Genomic DNA, 10,187 nt, shown 5'->3' on the forward strand with positions numbered 1-10,187 from the left:
AAAACACTCAAAAAAATTTTTTGTGTTTGAATTAACAAAGATTGAACATGTGAAAACACATTTCATCAAGTACAATCACACAAATGAATATGACATTTATTGAACATAAACTTGTGTGTTGTGTGTGAATATCAATAATGAGATAGACTTTAGTCTAATGTGAAACTTCAATGATCAATTCAACCAAGGCATACACAATTAGCACTAGATCATGTGATCCATCTCAATTATAGAAATATGTATATATGACCTCCCACAAAACTTAATAACATATCTTGGAGCTTTACATTTGACTCCACTTTTAATCAAAACATTTGATCTTTTTGATCCTTTGAGACAATTACCTCTCATTGTGAGAGTGATATTTGATATTTCACTTTAAAGAACTAGCGTTTGGCTTTTTGAATAAACATTCACTTTAATATAAGGTCGCTTACCCTTTTTCCTAGTCGAATACTAGAATGTGCGACAGGCTTTTGCAGCTCAATATCTCTTTTCATTTGGAGATTTACATTTGGTGAGCTCTTTTTAGCAAAAACGAAAATAAAGAGTGGGAAGATATATAGACACAAGTCTATGCATGTCTCAAGATCATCATAACCATTCACTAATCATTCATGACAAGTTTGAAGATCTATTTACAACAATCACATAGATTTCAAGATTTCTCCCACAGTGATATGAGTGCAAAGAAACAAGCAATGCTCGACAATGCACAAAGCCATTAGCACAAAGGTACAAGGCAAAACAGGTTTTGAGACAAAAGCTCAACAATGTCAAACAAACATTTTGATTTTCTAATTTTTATGTGATTTTTGGATTTTTGACACTAGAAGAAAAAGATTGATCAAAAACCAAAAAAAAAAACAAAATCAAAAATATGCATAAGTAGACAAGCAAACAACCATCAGCAAAAACAACAAGCAAACAAACAAACATCGTCGCAAATCATAGGAAGTATTAATGCATGGACATGTTGTAATGCTTATGCATGAGTACCCTTTTTCACCCACACGTCACTTGCGTTTGGGGTGATTTCCTTATAGGATTGGGTACGGGAGTTAAGGCTTTCAAAACTTCGTGAGAAGCTTTCCAAGCAGTTGGTGAATGCACCAATCATCTTCATCACGTTCATCATTCCAGGATCACCATTTTGATCTCTACATTGTTCACCTGCCCAATTTCTTCTATCATTTCTAGGTCTTTGTGACCTTTGAGGAGTTGCACTATTCTTTACTCTCAACTTTTGGCAATTTGGTCAAGTATGCCCTTGAAGTCCGCAATGATGACACATATAAGTTGCTCTAGGACCTCTTTGTGGTCGTGGACGTGACTTGGCACGAGATTCAGACCTGCCCACAGATTGATTACGGGAATTCAACAACCGTTCGTTCCCCACATTTCTCTTCTCCTCAATCTTGGGCTTCTCAGCAATAGGACCAACATCGGCTGATTCTTTGGCCTTTATAAACTTCACTTCTTTAGTGACATTTCCAGATGAGCTACTTCCTCCGGTATATCCCAACCCGGATTTGTCTGAAAAGCTCTTTTGAGATGAAATAACATCATCTAGCTTCTTGGTGGTGACCCTCTCAATTTTAGCATTTGCTTGCACAACCTCTTGCTCAAGAAATCTCACTTTTGTGTAAGTTTCTAACAGCTCACCATTCAGTATTTCTATCTCACATTTGGCCTCCCTATATCAGATTAGGAGACTTTTATAGTCCTCCTCTGCCTTCTTCATTTTTCTCACAGCAGTCTTGGCCACCCTTGTGTACTCACCCGACTTCTCCAGGAGTGAGTTATAATTCTCTTGAAGATTGGTTGTGCTTTCATCTTCTTCAGTATCTGATTCTTCAACAATTCCCAGTGATTCTTCATCACTACGTTCTCCAAGGTCTCGTACAAGCAGATTCAACTCGTCTGAAGACTCAACATGAGCAATAGACATAAAAGCTAAGTAGTTCCCCTCTCCATCACAGCTTTCTTCAGATTCTGAGTCGGATGAATCCGAGTCACTCAATGTTGTGGCATACACTTTGCCTTTCGATTTCAAATAATCCGGACATTCTTTCTTAAAGTGTCCATGCCCATTACATTCGAAACAAGTGACACCTTGTGTAGGTTGGGATTCTTTTCCATCTTTCTTTTTGAATTCCCTTTTCTCCCTTCCAGAACTTTGGAATTTTCTTTTATCACCAAATTTGCCATTATTTTTGAATTTCAAGAACTTTCTGAAATTTTTAACAAGGTATGCAACATCTTTGTCAACCACATCTTCTCCCGATGAGTCTTAATCTTCCACCTTCTCATTAATGGTCTTAAGAGCAAGAGATTTACTCTTCCGTTGATTGGGCAGCGACATCTCATAAGTCTGAAGAGAACCAACCAGCTCCTGGACTTTGATGTCATCAAGGTCCTTGCTCTCTTCAATCGCTGTCACTTTAGCACGAAAACTTTCCGGCAATGATCGAAGGATCTTTCTTACAATTTTAGAATCCTCCGTTTTCTCCCCCAAATTGAACTTGCTGACAACCACCTCATTTAGCTTCCTATAGAAAGAGTTAAAGGACTCATCCTCACTCATTTTGAGCTCCTCAAACCGAGTGGTCAGCATTTGCAACTTGGTGTCTTTCACTTTCTTCGTGCCTTCGTAGGTGATTTCCAATATCTCCCATGCTTCTTTAGCAACGGTAATGTGGGAGATCTTGTGAAATTCATCTGGAGACACACCACAGAAAATAGCATTGAGTGCTTTACTGTTAGCATTAGATGCAGCGAGTGTTGCCTTATCCCATGTGGATTTGGCTGCCTCAGATCAGGTCCAACCAATCTCAACAGCATCCCAAACAGATTCATCAATTGAGCAAAGAAATGCTCTCATGCGAACCTTCCAAAAAGCATAATTACTACCATCAAAATATGGAGGTGCATTTAGGGATTGAGATCGATCCATCTCAATAGGGAGTCAGGGATCACACAATGGTATTGAAACCAATAAAAGTGTACCCGCTCTGATACCAAATGAAAGTTCAAATATGTGTATAAACACTCTTGAACGTTTAGACCCCCAAATTACAACTTAACCAATTCAAGCATTATGTCAAACAACTAGTGTGCGGAAAATTAACATAAGCTATAATATGGAATTTGAAAAACTATCTAAGTCAAATTAAAATCACAATCCACAGCAGATAATAAAAGGCAAAGATAAAAGGGAAGGAAGATGCAAACACAAAGACAACACGCGATGTGTTATCGAAGAAGAAACCGAAGCTCTCGGCGTAAAACCTCTCCGCCGCCCTCCAGGCGGTAAACAAATCCACTAGAAAATGTAGTTGGGATACATGGACAGCAATAGACCCTCCAAGCCTAATCTATCCAGTGCACCTAAGCCCTCCAAGCTTCTTGCTCCAACGAGATTGTGACGAACCTTTTTCTTTTCTAGCTTCCCAGATTCCGCTACTAGACCATAGCATCAACCAATGAAAATTGGTTCCTTCCTAACTGCTTCCCAGAACACCAAACAGCCCTCTCACAGTAATAGATATGGTGAGGACAAGGTTTTGGTAAAAAGCCTCTCAAAGGTTTGGCAATGGAGAGGAAGAGAGTTGAGGAATTTGAAGAGACACTTATGTAAAGATTGTAGATGAATCAATCTTGTTTTACTCTAGGGTTTCTCTCTCAAAATTCTCTCTAGAAGCTCTCTTTCATTTGTGGGTAAAAGGGGTATTTATACTGGAGTAAGAGAGGAATGTGAAACGTCAGGATTTACAAAACAGGGGTGGCTCGCGGCTTGACCTCGCGACTTGACTGAGTCGCGAGATCCAGTCACGAGATAACTGTATGGCCAGTTGTCCTGTTTTGTCCTGTAGTGCTCCAGCTAGCATGACTGTTCACCTTCTGGCATGCTTGGTACGTGTGCTGCATCTAGCGGCTTGCAGCCGCAAGTCACCCGCGAGGCCAAACCGCGAGTCTCTGTTTTCTTGCACACTCTTGAGCAAACTTCACTTTATCTCACTCACTACCCTTACAACAAGCCCACTTAAATACAGGGTTACTAAATGCTGAAATACAAGCAAATTTGGCACGGAATAAAGCCAATAAAATGGTTGATTAAATTCAACCTTACAATAATACCTTTGGTTGATAAGAAAAGTAGGAATGAGATAGGAATCAAAATGTTCAAAGAATTTTCATCCCTTTAAAACTCATTATAATTTCGAAGAAAACACTACCCTAGACCACCTTGACCCTGGTGGTGCTTTTGGAAAAGAAGTTGGGAAGAATGCCACTAAACTCACCCCCTGCTATAATTGAGGTTTAAACTTCTATCTCTTCTCTCTAATTTTGCAGCAACTGAATAAAGCATAAAGCTTCTCCTATTTTTCCTCCACAATCATGAAATGTATTTAATTGTCTCAACAGCCTATATGGTCCTAGCATAATGGTAACCTGAAATCCCTAAAACCATCAATCTAGACCATCATAAAATACTGGCAAATTATACTCAATCAATTTAAATTCACAAAGCAACTAAACAACATGCACCACTTGTTTGTGGACCAAAAACCATTGACATTACTCCAAAATCTCTCTTCCCTGGACCATTTGCTTCCATAGTAGTAGGATGTGCGTGGGCATAGCCTGATATATTCGCACTTTGTTCATCCAAAAACACTCTTATATATTAGAAATTACTAGTCTTTATCCACCGTGCAAAATGAGTTAAGCATGGCTCTACTTAGAAATTATTGCTCAATTTTGACCCCAAGCTCTAATGCTTTGCAATAAATTCTCTCTTTAATTTGCTGCAACAACTGTGAATGAGAAATCAATGAACAAACAAACACAATCTCTATACGTTTTTAAACCCCTTAAAACAAGTTGTTTAACCTAATATTAAGCCAAGTTGATTAACAAGTTCATTAATAAGATCTAGGATAAACACATTCAAATCATATCATGTGAACAGTGAGAAAAAGTAAATAACACAACTATATGATAACCCAAGAAAACCAAACCGGTAAAAAATTTGGGGAGGATTTAACCTAGCTATCCTCAAGGTAAAACAAATCCACTATGAAAGAATTGCAGTTTTACAATAGTAACTTAGACCACTAACATCCTATTACTACCTCGGGTAGAAAACTTACTACCACGACCATGTGATAGCTCCGAGTTCACGGACTACTTCTTTCTTTGATCCACAACAACCACAAGTACTCCCACTTGTGTTTTCTTTAAGCTCTTATAACAGCAACTGAAGAGATCACCAAGCTCTTGACATCAATCTTGATCTTGATAACCCTAAGTGTGTATGAAAGTAAACACCTCTAAATCTAACAAGAGATTCACACACAGCATATCAACAACCTCTAAAACATGGTTAGGGTTTTTCTTTTTATACTTGAAGCAAAACATAAAATCCTACACGTCATATGGGCTTGGGCTGAGTTGGAAATTCTGCAGAAAAAAACAATTTGCACGAGCTTCAATTGATTGAGTCTAATTTTCGATCGATCAAGCCTTACAGAAATTGAATAGTAATTTCCTGCAATTACTTGATTCCAACTTTACACAACCACATTTTGGGCAGCCTAATTCTAGACTAAATGTTTTGATCATGGTTTGCCAACATATACAAATTGAAGTTCTAATACAGTAGTTCTTAAAGTCTTAGAACCTAACACTCTCAAAATAAGAGAGAGGTTTGCATGTGTCACTTTACTTGCAGAATAGATCAGTGACCATAAAATTTTTGGTGGTTAAGTGCCCTTGATGAACCTGTTGAATTCCTAACAGAATCATTAAGCAATTCATTTGTTGCTGCTTGGGAAAGTCAACAAAGGATGATACCAACCATTGAGTTGCTGCTGCATACCGTTGGCACAGAGATCTAACCATTTCCACTTTCTGCATTTGAAAATTAGAAATCAAGTTTTGAACATTGGCATAGCATATTAATTTCTTCCTTCTTTCACTAGATTCATTGGTGGGGCTTAATTATCATTGGATTACTCCATTTCTATATGATCATTTTAGTTCCAAGTTCCAAGTTTGTCTTAATCAAAGTAAAATGGCATCTTAAATCAAAGATGTAGGTTTTTATTTTTTATAAGAACAACTTGAACCAAAGATTTTAATGTGGCTTGAATTTTGAGACAATGTGCAACATGATTTCTTTTACCTTCACATTTCATTAACTTTGATATGTAGGGAATGTGTACCAAAGAAGGAATCCAATCTTTGCAATTTTTCTTGGGCTCAACATGTGGATTAGGAGCTTTCTCAAATTTCCTTGTTCATTCTTTTCACTCTTCAATCAGATCTCTCTATCCAACATCTTCCCCTACTTTTCAAAGTTAGAGATGTATAATATTTCGACCATCCTGGACGTTAATCCAAATTGAAATTGGAACAAGATTTGTTGATAAAAAACAGCACTGATGACAAAAGATGCAAACATTCTTTGAGACAATTATCAAGGAAAAAAATCATGGTGCTGGATAACCTGTTTAAGAAAAAGTACTATTAAATATACACATGGATTTGCTGAGTTATACAACCCCATTTGGTTGGGATTAAGAATTAGTTAAATCAAATAGATAGCAAACTCCATTTTTTGAAGCCGTACGATATACAACACACTATAAATAATTGATTCGTATTTCCAAATTCACTGATTATAACATATGCCTAATTGAGAAGAAGATAGTACTTTAAGAAGCACATCCTTCCAATTAAATGATACTCCCAACAGTAAAAGAATAATTTTTCAGTAGAAAATTAATTACTAAAGTAGGTCAATTGTCGTAATTGACAAGTAACATAGTAGAACTAGAAAATACTAAGTTATTTAGTGATACTTATTGATCAGATAAACTAAGAGTTTGCTACACAATTTTTAGCAGCTTTTATACAATGAAGTTAATGATGGTTTGAGCTAAAGCTCATTAAATTTGGATTTTCTAACACCTACAAGTAAGATCAAACACATAATCATGGAAGACTAGAAGGGTCTCTTCCATTATTTTTTCGTTGAAAAACAACTATTAGACTATGTTGTGAGTGCATAATCAAAACGGGCCCTTACCATTCTACCCACATTCTCTAATGACATTTAGATATCTTCCAATGGTCAAAATCGTTGAATAACAACAAAGAAGATTGGATTCCCATCCTTGATGTTGTACAATTGCTTCCTCCAATTCTTCACATCATAGTCCTGAATGAGGTTTTCTTACAAAAAATAGTACAGAAAATTGTATATATTGAAAGACATATTTGATGAGCTCTTTGTTGAAGATAAAACAATATACCTTTTGAAGAGATTTGTTCCGTGCAATGAAAAATTCACCATAAGGATTATTAGTGAATCCTTCATAGACCACCAAAAATTTTGTTTGAGTTCCTTCTTGAGCAAGAAAAAAAGAATTAGACTAAATAATAAACTTACAATGAAGCAAACAATAGTAGAATAATGACAGCTGTAAGATCCTAATGAAAAATAAAATTATCTAAAATCCCTGGTCATTGACTAATAAACATAATCAAAACACATATTCAAAATTAACTTATGGCCTAACATCTCAGACTTAATTTAAACTTTAAATTTATGAACATGACCAAGAAGAAGTGGCCATGGATATAAGCTGCAGACACAACATGAATAAAATTGTGCTAGTGTTTTCACGTTTCTGTATGTGTGTCATCCTGTTGACAAAACTAATACATGGGTGTAAATATTACTAAATAATACTGACAACGTACCAACATGTGGTCTACAATCAATTAAGTTTATGAGATCAAGTAAGCAAATATTTAGAGTCCTCTAGATTATTAAAATAGAGGTTGTCAAAGGCATAATCAGGGGTGACCTCATTGATACTAGCATCTAAGACAAATTTCAACTGTGACTTAAATCATACCTTTCACATATGCCTACAATATGCTTTGCTTGCACATTGCATTATCTCTTCAAGCAACGACTTCCACTGCTGATATGCATTATCACCAGCCATGGCCTTAGCCTGTATGTAGGAAAAACGTGTTAAGAACAAAGAAAGCATATACTCCACACTGTAATAATGGTCAACATTTCCATGTTTGAATTTGTATATTTGTCTCTTGTTAAAGTTAAAGAATATTTTTGTTACTTTACTAATTATAGCCTTTGGCATCACATTAGTTACATGAAATATATGTATTTACGTACATGTAAAAGTACAAATAGTGGCAGCTTTCCAAAATGTGTTTCTTCAAAGTGTTCGAACTTTTTGTACCCAAAGCAAATGAAATTTTAAAACAAAGACTTACATGTGTACCCATTTGCATCAAGTATGAAGCTGATCAATTCAAAATAAGGAACAGAGGATCTCAAAGAATAGAAAGATAAATCTGGGGAAAAAAAAAACACTAACTTTAGGGCAAAGGGGAACAGAGGATCTCAAAGGATAGAAAGATAAATCTTAGTGACAAAAACACAAACTTTAGGGCTAAAGGAGTTTCATCAGCAGCTATAGTTATCTTCCCAACAAAGATAATGTGGTGGCCCAGCAAACGTCATTTATTCAAGTACCAATTAACCAGGGAAAGAAACAAACAACTAAAAACCTGTGCTTTTATATCATTTAAAATAATATCTTCAACCAATCAAATATGAATTATATTCTTCTACAGATCCCAACCAAAGGCTTTTTCTTTTTTCTTTGATAGGTAAGAAAAATATTATTAAAAAAGACTGCTTTATGCAATAATTCATTTATGAAGCCCATCAGCTCAATTTTTGGCCTGCATGTCCTAAATGATTGATAGACTTTTACCAAAATCATGAACTAGAACTTCCCAAAATCAATGTAATAGCAAAGTCGGATTGATAGACATTTCTCTAGTAATCATTTCATTCAAACACTAATAATGCTTGAGCAACATACATTGATATGACATCCATTCCCAACCAAATTGCCCAACTGCTCAGTATGTAGAAATCACTCAAGTGCAATGAAGGTTATACACGTCTTAGTTTGTTGTTTGTTTCTTTGATCACAAATTACTGTCTTTTCTTTGTATTCACAAATGTTAAGGGATTCCATTTATGCTTCCTCTCGGTCTCTTCTTATTTTCAAATAATTTTTTTTTTAAAAAATTGAATCCATTTAAGGAGTGTTTTTTATGTTAGTTTCTGACCTGAACAAAATAATTGATTAAAAAAAATCGTGGGCAAAGCTCAGCTGTATAAACATATAACAATTGAATAGAAAACAAAGGGATGTCAACAGGTGACATTCACAGTAAATTAAACAAAGAGCATGACTTACAACAAAAGAAACTACCATAATGCAGCAGCAAAGGCATGATTGACCAGGCCATTCTTAAATTACATCAGCTCAATAAACTAGTTAATCATCAAAAAGCTCTCATATAAAATAAAATCTTTTGGAAAACTCCAGCTATAATATTTCTTTGTCAGGCACAACAAATCTGGTTACTCTATATTATGCATAATCAAAGTCTGCTCTAGTGTAGCGTTTTAAGTTCCAACAACTTAATGAGCTGAGTCATTTTGTTTCTCAAACTCTTCTATTAATTTATGTCAAATTCTATAAACTTTAATAATTAAATTTATTAACTCCACTTCCAAAAGCACCCAGTATAATTTAATTCAGTTTAAACCTAAAGAGTTGCAATAATTTATGGAAAAGAACTTTGGTATGCTTCCAAGCAACAAAATAGTGATACTCCACTGTTACAGAGGCATTAAAATCAAATACACACAAAGATTCCATCCAATAAGATAGAAACACCTTGATCCCTCCAAATTGTTGATCCGTGATATTCCCTCAAATATATGATGTGCAAAGGATCAAAATGAGATAAATGGTCCATAGTAATAGCATTTGAAAAGAAAATTTAGCAAAATCATAAGAAAAAATGATTATAAAATTGGTCACTTTAGAAAGGATCAATTACAATGTCTAAATGTCCATCATCTAAAAAAGCTATAAGAAAAAATTGAGAGTTGTTCATATGCAATAAAAAACACATTAAAATCAAAATTATAAACCTTTATGTGTTGTATATTTTGATAAATATATGCAGGTTGTAATATTAGAAGTTGGATTGAACAAGAGCTCAGTTGTGAAAAAGTGAGGAAAAGCAAATTTGCAAAAGTTTGCTCATGCGAG

Source organism: Quercus robur, chromosome 9 (genome assembly GCF_932294415.1).
Source record: "Quercus robur chromosome 9, dhQueRobu3.1, whole genome shotgun sequence".
In the NCBI taxonomy this organism is placed as follows: domain Eukaryota; kingdom Viridiplantae; phylum Streptophyta; class Magnoliopsida; order Fagales; family Fagaceae; genus Quercus; species Quercus robur.